The sequence below is a fragment of the Sinocyclocheilus rhinocerous genome, unplaced genomic scaffold, assembly GCF_001515625.1.
Source record: "Sinocyclocheilus rhinocerous isolate Xijiao unplaced genomic scaffold, SAMN03320098_v1.1 scaffold4770, whole genome shotgun sequence".
In the NCBI taxonomy this organism is placed as follows: domain Eukaryota; kingdom Metazoa; phylum Chordata; class Actinopteri; order Cypriniformes; family Cyprinidae; genus Sinocyclocheilus; species Sinocyclocheilus rhinocerous.
The window spans coordinates 41,733-53,690 of NW_015638972.1; the positions used below are offsets into that span (position 1 = coordinate 41,733).

The 11,958-nt window shown below is 43.9% G+C and overlaps 1 long non-coding RNA gene across 1 annotated transcript in view; it reads left to right on the top strand.

The window, feature by feature from the left end:
• LOC107750412 (uncharacterized) overlaps positions 1–5,282 on the top strand; it is a 28,352-nt gene extending 23,070 nt beyond the window's left edge. Inside the window, exon 4 of the long non-coding RNA XR_001641144.1 lies at positions 5,271–5,282. This is a non-coding gene — a long non-coding RNA (uncharacterized LOC107750412). The remainder of the gene's footprint in view (positions 1–5,270) is intronic.
• Positions 5,283–11,958: the final 6,676 nt, after the last annotated feature.

The window sequence follows — 11,958 nt, forward strand, 5'->3', positions numbered from 1 at the left end:
GCTCTGTGTAGTATTGTACAGTAAGAAAGTTATTTTCCTTAACCTGGAAATTAACGTTCTTAGAATTAACAGACAGTTGACACTGAAAGGTCAAATGAATGCTTACAGCGGATCTAAATATTTATAATTAATTATAACTAGTTATGATTAATTATTCATATTTCCCCTTTGAGCTGATTTACTACACAGAACTACCAAACAACTTCAGGATGGCTAAGAAAAGGTTTGAAAATTTGCATAAAAGACTAAAAGCAGACATAACATTGTTCACAGAATACAGAGATGTAATACAAGACTATTTACAGCAAGGCAATTTGTGAAGATGTTCCAGTAACTGACTTGAAAGCAGAAAAAAACAGATACTGTTGAATACTATTTGCCACTCCATGCTGTGCTTAGAGAAGACAAAACAACAACTAAACTAAGGGTAGTATTTTATGCATCCTCACATGAGGAGGGTTGGCCATCACTAAACGACTGCTTGCTCGCTGGACCAAACTTGAATCCTGATTTGCTAGATGTGCTTATCAAGTTCCGATTGCACAAAATTGCATTCACTGCTGACATCACCAAAGCGTTCTTGCAGATTACTCTGGCAGAAAAGGAAATGGATGCTGTCAGGTTTCTGTGACTACATGGTCCTCCATCTGATGACACTAAAAATGAGTTGTGCATTATGCGTATGTGTAGAGTGGTTTTGGGAGTTTTCCCAAGCCCGTTCCTATTAGCCGCAACTATTAGACACCACATTCAACAAAAGGAGTCAGAACAGCCTAAGGCAGTGGAAGCCTTAAGATAATCGCTTTATGTGGTGATTTTATAGTTAGTTCTTGTGATGTGGACGAGGCTTACACTATTTCCACATCTGCCAGAGACATCCTACTAGATGCAGGAATGAAACTGTGTAAATGGGTGACAAATTCATCAGAACTGAGAGCAAGATGGGCAGGAAGTGAAATGGAGCAAAACCTGGTATCGGATGGCAGTGGAAATGTGCTAAAAGTATTAGGTTTAGTATGGAGACCAGAATGTGATGACTTTGTGTTTGATTCTAAGCAACTGTTGAGTGTTTTGAAGGGGAAGGACAACACAAAGATAAATGTATTGCAAACATCATCCCACATTTTTGATCCTATTGGGTTCTTGACTCCCTTCACTATTAGAGTGAAATGTGGGAAAGGAGACTTAGTTGGGATCACCAGTTACCTCCAGATTTAACAAGAATGTGGAACCAGTGGTGTTCTGAAGTGCCCCAGCTTCACTTGATAGCTATACCAAAGGTGGTATGAAATTTAGATCCAACCTAACATTAAAACACACAAATTGCATGTGTTTTGTGATGCTAGTGAAAAGGCGTACAGTGCAGTTTCATACTTGCAGGCAAATAATGAAAGTGGAGAAACTGTAACCAGTTTTGTAGCATCAAAAGCAAGGATTGCTCCTTTGAAGAAGCTCACTTTACCGCGTTTAGAGCTAATGTGAGCTTTAATCAGAGCTAGAATAGGACATAATCTGCTTTGTCCCTTGTAGATGGAAAAGGATCAAATTCAAATGTTGACAGATTCAGTAATTGTCTTACATTGGATTCAGAGCTCTGCACAAAAATGGAAACCATTTGTAGCTAATAGAGTAGCTGAGATTCAGAATCTCACAAATCCATAATTGTGGTCACATTGTAATGGAAAAAACAATCCAGGTGATTTAGCTACCCATGGAAAGAGTGCAGATGAACTCATACACAGTACACTCTGCTGGTATGGCCCAGCATCGTTAGTTCCTGGTCATTCGGAAGAGCCTGAAGAAAGCTGCATTGCTGAAATTAATATTGAGTTAAGATCCAAACTTCATGTCACCGTGCAGTTTAGCAGCATTGCACCAACAGAACATCTTTTGGATTTAACGAAATATAGTAGACTGAAAACAGTGCTGCGAATAACAGCATGGATAAAGAGGTTCATAACCAATGCTCAATCCAGATGCCAAATCCAAGGTGAACTCACAACAGAAGAGCTACTTGCAGCTGAAAAATACTTGGTAAGGATAACTCAAGAGCAGAGTTTCAGCAAGGAAATAAATTTGCTCAGACTAGGTCAAATGGTTGAAAAGGACTCTACAATTAAATATTTGAAACCGTTCTTAGATGAGGATAGACTCAATAGTGTAGGAGGACGATTACAACAGTCCGAGTTCAGTTTCCGAGAGCGGCACCCATGGGTGCTCCCCACAAAGCAAAGATACTCTGAATTGCTAGTTAAATGTTGTCATGAAACGGTGATGCATTCAGGGGTAAGAGACACACTGGTTCAGGTGAGAGAGAAATATTGGATTTTACGTGGTCGACAGCTTGTGAAACAAATTGTAGGACACTGTCATGTTTGTAAAAGATTAACAGCAAAAAAAGATTTATAGCAAGAAGAGGTCTGTGCAAAGTAATATACTCAGACAATGCAAAAACATTCAAAAGGGCAGACCAGTATTTGAAAGAACTGTGGAAGTCCTTTAAAATCTCTTTCTTTTCTTCAAGGTTTATTACTTGGAAATTTATTGTGGAGCGTGCTGCTTGGTGGGGAGGCTCTTGGGAGAGACTTGTTAGATCATTAAAGAATTGTCTGAAAAAGGTTCTAGGAAAAGCCTCACTAAGCTTTGAAGAGATGACTACTATATTGGCAGAAGTGGAAACAGTTTTGAATTTTAGACCACTTTCATACATACACAGTGACGCAGATGAGCCCCAACCTTTAACACCTTCACATTTCTTGATAGGAAAAAGACTAACCTTTCTGCCAACCAAAACTATGGTCTCAGAGTCTCCTTCCTCAAATCTAACCAAAGATCATGCTGTTCACCGATGGAAGTACAGAAAGAGACTCCTGACTACCTTTTGGAACCGTTGGCATAAGGACTATTGGCTGGACTTAAAGTCAGCGCATAAAGGTGATTTCATAAAAGATACTATGCTGAAGGAAGGTGATGTTGTCCTAATTGGAGAAGACAAGGTATCTCGTAAAACTTGGAAAATGGGAACAATTGAAAAACTGAATTCAGGACTTGATGGCCTGGTGCGCTCATGCAATATTCATGCATACTTCATCAGGCAGCGTGTTAAGAAGACCTGTGCAACTTATATATCCCTTAGAATTGTGTCAATTAAACAACCTTAAAATAAGTATTGATGAACCTAGTTCATTGGGTGGGAGGATGTTGTAACCTTTGTTACAGAATAATTATTTTGTTTTCTGAATAGAAGTACATACTAAGTGTGCTGAGAACATTGTTTTAAATTTTAAGTCTTGTCACATCCTCCTCTCACTGCTTTTCTTTCTTTTATTCTGAAGTAAACAAGTTTTCTACATGACCTCCGTGTAAGCGTCTCAATTCCTCAAACTTTCATTAACACACTCCTTGTTTCCCCCATATTTCCGTTCTTTGTTTGTCCTTGTTTTAATATTAAACTGCCTGCATCTAGATCCACATTCCCTGCCTGCCTACTTCATCCTCCAGCTCATAACAGAACAACTGACCATAACCATGGATCTAGCAGGTATGAAACTCATTCTCTTGTGCCAGGGTGAGTGTTCCCTCAAGGACCACACCCGTGCATTTTTGGAATTGGTGTATCACACAGATTTTCCGGACAATTCTTTGATTTCCTTTTATTACTGTGGACTTAATGAACATCATAAATCACAACTTACCATTGATGGTCCTCGAGGGAGTTTTTGTGATTTTGTGGAGCGGGCTTTACAGCTGAGCGGTTCCCCCTTCACCATGGGGTGAGGTGGTGGAGGATGTCACCATCACCGCTTAGCCATCTGTTAAACATTTTTTGTGTTTGGGCTGTGCACACCTCGCCACTTTCTCCCGAGACAGTGGCTTCCTCCTCCGAACTCTTTGTGTTCCCTGTTGCCCTGTTCTCGGCCGAGAATGCAGTTTCTGAATTTTCTGTGTCCACTGAATGCCCCACTATGACTGCGGACGCCGTTTCAGAACTCTCTGTGTTCCCAGATGCCACCGTTATGGCCATGAATGCTGATACTGAACTCTTTGCATCCCCTAACGACTCGGTTGTTACCACAGAGGACATTTCTGAACTCATTGTGTCCCCTGATGGCTCTGTTTTTGCTACCAAGGCTGGGTTTGAACTCTCAGTGTCCCCTAACTGTGCTGTCTGCCTTGATGCGACCAAGTAGGCCACTTTTGAACCCTCTGACTGTCCCGTCATGGCTATGGAGGATCCACCGTGGGGATCGTTGCTCCCTTCTGCTCTGCTGTGGTGGTCATCTGCTCCACCGTGGGGATCATTGCTCCCTTCTGCTCTGCTGGTCATCTGCTCCACCATGGGGATCTTTGCTCCTGTCTACTCTACTGTGGTGGTCATCTGCTCCACCCTGGCCTCCCGCATTGCCTGTTCCACCCTGGCCTCCCGCTCTGCCGGCTCCGCCCTGGCCTCCTGCACTGCCTGCTCCACCCTGGCCTCCCGCTCTGCCGGCTCTGCCCTTGCCTACTGCTCCGTCCTGGCCTCTCGCACTTCTCCACCCTGGTCACTTGCTCCACCTCAGTCCCCAGGCCCTCTTCCACCCCATTTAGATCCACATTCCCTGCCTGCCTAATTCATCCTCCAGCTCATAACAACCAGCTAAAAATGGTTTTAGGTCAGTTATTTCTATATTTTACTGTAGTATGTCAGTAGGAAATATCAGTTTTCATTCCAAACATTATTTTTGCATTAAATTGTAATAATCCAGTGAGATTTTTGTTTGCACAAGGAGTCTGACAACAGCCAGTGCTCCACGCAGAGATCTGGGGCCAGTTTCATAAACGTAGCCACCATGTTAAGACTGTGTCTTAAGAACTAGTTTGACCAACTAGCAGTTGCCAAGGGGTAATCAGTCTTACTTTTCCAATACAAATAAGAACATTCAACCTATTCGTAACTGATTTTAAATAGTTATGACCAGTCTTGAAGAAAAAAAAAATAGGTGACTAACTTTTAAGACTAGTCTAAACAATTTATGCAACCAGCCCCTGATCTCATCATCATCCAGTCTATCTGGAATGATATGAAGAAACAGAACAAACTAAGACAGATGCAGATACCTCAAGAGACCTACCTGCAAAGCTACCTGAAACACTATGTTCAAGTGGACCTAGGGCAAAAGCTGCTAAACGCAAAGGGTGGTCACACCAAAATTTGATTTAATTTAGTTAATAGAAGTTAATTTATAAAGAAAATCTTTGACATTATTTTTGACAGCATCCTCATTTTACAGCATTTTTAAACAAGTGCCTAAAACTTTTAACAGTACTGTAGCTTTCCAGGTAGGTTTCTTGAAGCATCTTGGAGACGTTGACACAGTTCCTCTGGATTGAATCTGTCTCAGTTTGTTCTGTTTCTTCATGATGATAAGATCATATTTATGTGTGGAGCACTGGCAGATTCCTTGTACAAACAACAATCTGACTGGATTATTACAATTAATGGCAAAATAAATGTTTGGAAATGAGTGTGTCTTGTCTATTGTCCTTATTTACCTGTGCATTTAAGTTCCTGTCTGTTCAGTTAGTGTTTGTCGGTACGTGTGTCTCCAGCCGTTCCTTGTGTGGATTACGCTTTATGTGGATTGAATTAAAGACTGTTTCCTTGATCTTCGTCTCCGTGTCCATCCCTCCAGCGCAGTACCGTGACAGAAGATAGCTCATTAACCCGCAAAAACCTTCCCTTCTTGGAGTATGCTGTGGAGTTAAGCCAGCTCGCTGTTCTAACGGCGTTCAACAACGCTATGCTGAACTCACTGTTCTGGATCGGGGCTAATTACCATCACCCCATTGACCTCCCAGACACCACTGGACTGAGTTGGAGGAAGGCCATTATCAGGTGTTCTGGTGGCTTCTGCCGATGCTGTGGAAAAAAGCAGACTGGAGGCACAGCCAAAAAAGGTAAAAGAGTGGATAAACAATAACGACTATGTATATTGAACACGCCTTGAGGAAAAACTGTATAAAAGAGTGTACAGACACAGATTCGATAGATTCCCCCCAGGGTCTCTCGGCCTTATCGTCTCTGATAATAAAGTCTCTCTTCTGGCATCGAAACCCCAAGACTTTGAGAGTGATTCCTCACAGCATCGGCAGAAGCCACCACAGTGTCTGGAGAGCGTCTACCCCCGATCCAGAACCACTCCGGCCCAGAGCCCAGCCCACCATCACCCCACTGCGTGCAGCGTCAGCCCGAGCCCAGCATGACCTACGAGCCACCGAGAATCACCCCGGAGTCAGAGTCTATCACATCCCACCAGGTGCGAGAGCCGGCTACATCGCACGCGACGGTGGATGATTCAGTGGAGCGCAATGGCTTGGAAGAAAGCCCCGCCCACTACAACACCGCTGAGGGTGAGCTTGAAATGGGACTGTTTGATTTTGAAGTGGATTATGTCTCTGAAGATGAGCAACCACTAGACTCAGAACTTTATGACTTTTTAGAAATGGAGGATATCTGGATTCTCCCTTCTCTGCTAGAGTCATACAGCTCATCTGAACCTCCTGTCTGTCCCGATCCTCCTGTTTGCACTGCCACCTCTACGGAGGTAGTTCCCCTGTCCCTGGTGCTCCCGGTGCTGGGAGTGGCCATCTGGTGTGTGTGGACAGCACACACCGTCCCTTAACCCTCGGACTGCCCTAAACTCCCACCCAGCCTCCCTATCCCACCACCTCTTCACCAGTCCTCACCACTTCTTCCGCTGTCCCCTGTCAGCATTTGTAAAATGCAATAAAAATCAAGAGTCTGTGTTTGTTAATTCTCTTTAACCTTTACTTAATTGACAAAAGTAGAAAGAAAATATTTCCAATGTTTTCACTGACCAAATTAATATAAATTTTATTTTTATTTTAATGCCTGCAACAGACTCCAAAAAAGTTGGGACAGAGGCTGTTACACGCTGTCGCAGCAACTGTCCTTTTAACTCTTTCCCTGCCAGCATTTTTGAAAAAAGTTGCCAGCCACCGGCAGTGATTTTGTTGATTTTCACTAAATTTTGATGGCCTCCAGTATATTTTGCTGTATGAATATTTGAATATGCAATACACCAAAATAAAGATCAGAGCCTCTACTTTTCAGTTTTATTCTAGCTTAAAGCATTATTTTTTTATCAACACTTGAATATAGGTAGGTTTCATAAAAAATTCAATATTTGAGCAAAAAGGTGAGAAAATCAAATTTTTATCAAAAACTACATCTGGGTAATATTCAGTACGATTATCAAAGGATAAATTCAGTAAATCGCTTTCATCAATACCTCCAAAGCTTGCACAGACATATACCACTTCCTGGATCAACATTTCGCTCTGTAACATTATGCAGTTTTCATTTATATGCTGTCTATTGCTGATGATCGCATTATTTTTCATATGCATCTGTTTACATAAGAGATCGCTAGTTTCTCCATCCTGTTCAGGTGTGTTTTTGTTCGGGAGGTTTTGTACTCGTTCATAAGATGATATAGCGCCCCCGAGTGTATAACAGTGAAAACACGAAGAGCCGTAAAAACTTGTCTTTGGCGGGGAAGCGTTTTCTTGTAAAAGACGAGATAACTCGTCAATGGCGGGGAAAGAGTTAATTACAATGCTTAATCGTTTGAGAATTGAGGATACTACATTTTGAAGTTTTGCATGCAAAATTTTTGTCAAATCTTTTTTGCTCATCAGTCCGTAGTCATTATTGTCTAATTGTCCTTTTCATGATGGACCATACATTTTCAATAAGAGACAGATCTGCTGGCCAGTCAGTCACATCCACGTGTGTCAATGAAACTATGCTGTTGTAGCACATGCAGAATGAGTTCTGGCATTGTCTTGATCTAATAACCATAGACTTCCCATAAAAGACGTCATCTTGGTGGTATATGTCTCTGTACAATCCCAATATATGCCTCCATGTCATATATTGTCATATATACCATGTCATATAGTCCCGAGTCTATGACTTACTGCAGGGCCCCCCATAACAATTACCGTATTGACCCGAATATAAGACGATGTTTTTTTCTTGGAAATACATCTGAAAAAATGCGGTCGTCTTATATTCAGGGTCTAGACTTTGACATGTCAATAATACACCCACAACAATAGGTGGCGCCAAATACGCATAAAACGAGTGTGCCATGATATAAATACAGCTTTAAATAAGATTTTTGTCCTATCAAAATATTGATGCATTGAAATTTCATAATTTTTGTTACCAATTTAAATATAAAAAAAATAAACTAGCCTAAGTAAAAACAAGCTTATATTTAAGACAAGTAAACAGCCATATATGACAAAATATAGGCCTACTTGAAACACTTAAAGTACTGAATAAGGAATTATATTGTATAAAATAAATGTACAAATAAACTGAATAGTCTTCACTGTATAAATTCAATATACATTCATTCTTATTTATTTTACAAAATTGATTCGGTCAAGGACAGTAAATGATTTTCTTTCTAATGTTTGATTAACATTATTGACATAAATTGTAAAAGCAGCAAAATTAGGCTGCTTTAGAGGAATAGCTCACCGAAAAATTAAAGGTCTGTTGTTGTTCTAAACCTGTATGAGTTTCCTTTTGCTGTTGAATGTAAAAGTATATATTTGAAACAATACTGGTAACCAAACAGTTGCTGGGCCCCCATGACTTCCATAGTATGAAACGAAAAAATACACTACTGGAGTCAATGGGGACCAGAAACTTTCTAGTTACGAACATTCTTCAAAATATCTTCTTTTATGTTGAGGAGAACAAAGAAATTCATACAGGTGTAGAACAACTTGAGGCTAAGTAAATGATGACAGTATTTTTATTTTTGGGTGAATTATCCTTTTAAAATCTCATCATTTCAGGATCTCATATAGCCTACTACTACACATGCTTTATATTTAACTATTAATGTTCATTTAAGACCCAAATGACTGTGTTGACAAGGAGACATAACTGTGTGTATTTGAACGTTTAAGCACAAGGTGCGAAAAATAACTCAAGATTAGATAGGCGCTGTATGAGCAGGTGTGCGCCGTGCGTATCAGGCTGAAAATGGTTACATGCGTAACCTAGGGATGTTCCCCTTCATGAACTCAAGCTGCGTCAAAACGCTATGGGAATGAGAATGCCCACGCCACCAGACTTACAAATCCCTGCCTAGTGTGTAAGAGCAGAACAGAGGAGCCAGGAGTGGCACGAACATCAAGGTCATAGAACCTCACAAAAGTGAGCGCTGTGGACCAACCTGAGGAGTTACAAATGTCGAGCAAGGGGACACCCGACAGGAAAGTCTTGGAGGCCACCATACCTCTAGTTAAATAAGCCTTGACCCCCAAGGATGAGGGGATACCAGAGGACTCGTAAGCAAGAGAAATGGCATCTACTATCCACCGGCTAAGGGTCTGTTTAGTAGTGGGACGACCCTTCTTGGAAGGATCATAACAAACAAATAACTGGTCAGACTTCCTCCACAGGGTAGCTCTGTGGGCGTATGCGTCGCACTGGACACGCACAATTAAGCTTCTGCTGGTCTGGGTCCCGAAAGGGAGGAGGACAGAAGGCCTACATTACGACAGGCCGTGTCAAGGAGGAGGGCACATTAGGCACGTACCCTGGTCTGGGGTAAGAAAGGCTTTGGCCATACCGGGCACAAAATCCAAAAAGAGGGGGCCACTGAGAGGGACTGTAAATCTCTGACTTTCTTAAGGGAAGATATGGTTAGGAGGAAGGCAGTCTTGACTGTAAGTTAATGACCAGAGATCTCCTTGAGGGCCTTGAAAGGAGGTTTGCAAAGAGCCTCTAAAACCATGTCCAGGTCCCACAGAGGGACTCGAGAACATACCGGAGGCCTCAGCCTTAGCGCACCGTGGAGGAAACTTGTAACTAAAGGGTGGCGGTTTCCTCATTGAGGGAGCTCTGGACTGGACCCTCAGTTGAGAGACCGGAGTCTATGAGATGTGCTCCCTCAGGGGCCACACCCACAGTTTCCACAGCTCCAAGCGGGGGTGAAAGATGGTGCCCCCTGCCTGAGAGAGGAGGTCCCTCCTGATGGGAATCTCCCATGGAGAGCCGTCGAGAAGGGGCACCAGGTCCGAGAACCATACTCGGCCCGGCCAGAACGGGGCTACTAGCAGAAGACGGAGCCATCCTGGCGCACTCTCTCCAGAACTCCCAGGGACAGAGCAATCGGGGGGAAAGCGTACAGATGAAGCCTCGGTCAAGACTGTACCATAGCGTCCAGTCCGAGAGGAGCTGGATGAGTGAGGGAAAACCAGAGGGGACAGTGCAAGATCTCTTGAGTCGCAAACAGGTCCATCTGAGCCTGGCCAAACACCTTCCATATCTGTTTCACCACATCGGGGTGGAGTCTCCATTTCCCGGGCTTCGGCGCCTGCCTTGACAGGATGTCTGCTCCCTGATTGAGATGCCCAGGGATGTGAACTGCTCTCAGGGAGAGGAGTTTCCCCTGGGCCCACAGGAGGGTCTGGTGTACCAGCCTGTAAAGGGGGCGCGAGCGCAGACCTCCCTGGTGGTTGATGTAAGAGACCAACCAACACATGGTGGCCCCTTAGGTCCGGGAGAAAGTGTTTCAAAGCTTGAAACACGGCCAGCATCTCCAGGTAGTTGATGTGCCACATGAGATGGAGGCCGCTCCACAGACCGCGGACTGGGCGGCCACTCATGACCGCTCCCCAACTGGTGAGGGAAGTGTCCATCGTTAACGTTACACGATGACAAGGAGCCCCCAGCACTGGGCCCTGAGACAGGAACCAAGGTTTCTTCCACATGTCTAAGGCACGTAAGCATCGCCGTGTAACCTTGATCATGCAAAGTGGATTTCCCTTTGGAGAAAACCCCTTGGTCTTGTGTCACCACTGTAGGGGTCTCATGTACAGCAGGCCAAAAGGTATTACATTGGACTCAGCTGCCATCAGACCCAGCAGCTTCTGAAACTGCTGGACAGTGAGTGACTGGCCTTCTCTCACTCTCGTGACTGCTGTGAGGATTGATTCAATCCGAGACAGATGTGCCTGCATCGTGGTCGAATCCCACACCATGCCCAGATAAGTGGTCCTCTGTAGTGGAGAAAGCACACTTTTCTTGGCGTTTAGTCTTAAGCCCAGCTCTTTCATACGGGCGAGGACATCACTGAGCTAAAATCAACCAATCGTCGATGTAATTCAGTATGCGGATGCCCTGGAGTCGCAGGGGAGCCAGAGAAGCATCCACACACTTGAAAAAGTGAAAGTGCAGGGTAAGAGTGCACGACTGAACGGAAGAACCCGATATTGGTAAGCTTCGCCCCCAAAAGCAAACCTCAGGAACTTCCTGTGAGGAAGGATGGATATGTGGAAGTATGCGTCCTTCAGATCTATTGTGACAAACCAGTCCTCAGACCTGATTTGAGACACAACTTGTTTGAGTGTCAGCATCTTGAAGTTCAGCCGCATGACTGAGTGGTTCAGCTGACACAGATCTAGAATAGGACGCAACCCCCCATCCCCCATGAAGTACTGGCTGTAGAACCCGGAACCTCTGTTGAGAGGAGGGACCACCTCAATGGCCTCCTTCCTCAGGAGAGTGTCTGCTTCTTGTTCCATGACCAGAGCCTGCACGGGACCCACCAGAGTGGGAAACACCCCACTGAACCGAGGTGGACGAGACTTGAACTGAATTCTCTAGCCTCTTTCTACAGTGTGCAGGACCCATTGAGACACATTTGGCAGAAGCTTCCACGCTGCAATAAAGTCTACTAAAGGACTCAGTCTCTCGAGGCTGACCTCTGGTGTACTTAGAGTGGCTAGCTCGTGCCCTGAAGCGGAGGACCAGCAGGGGATGGCTGATCTAGCTGCTTTGGAGACCTCCTTGGAGGTAGCGAGCCTCCCAGAACCGCTACGTTTCCGGGCGGATGCTGAGAGAAGCGCTCGCTGGAGACAGCTGTG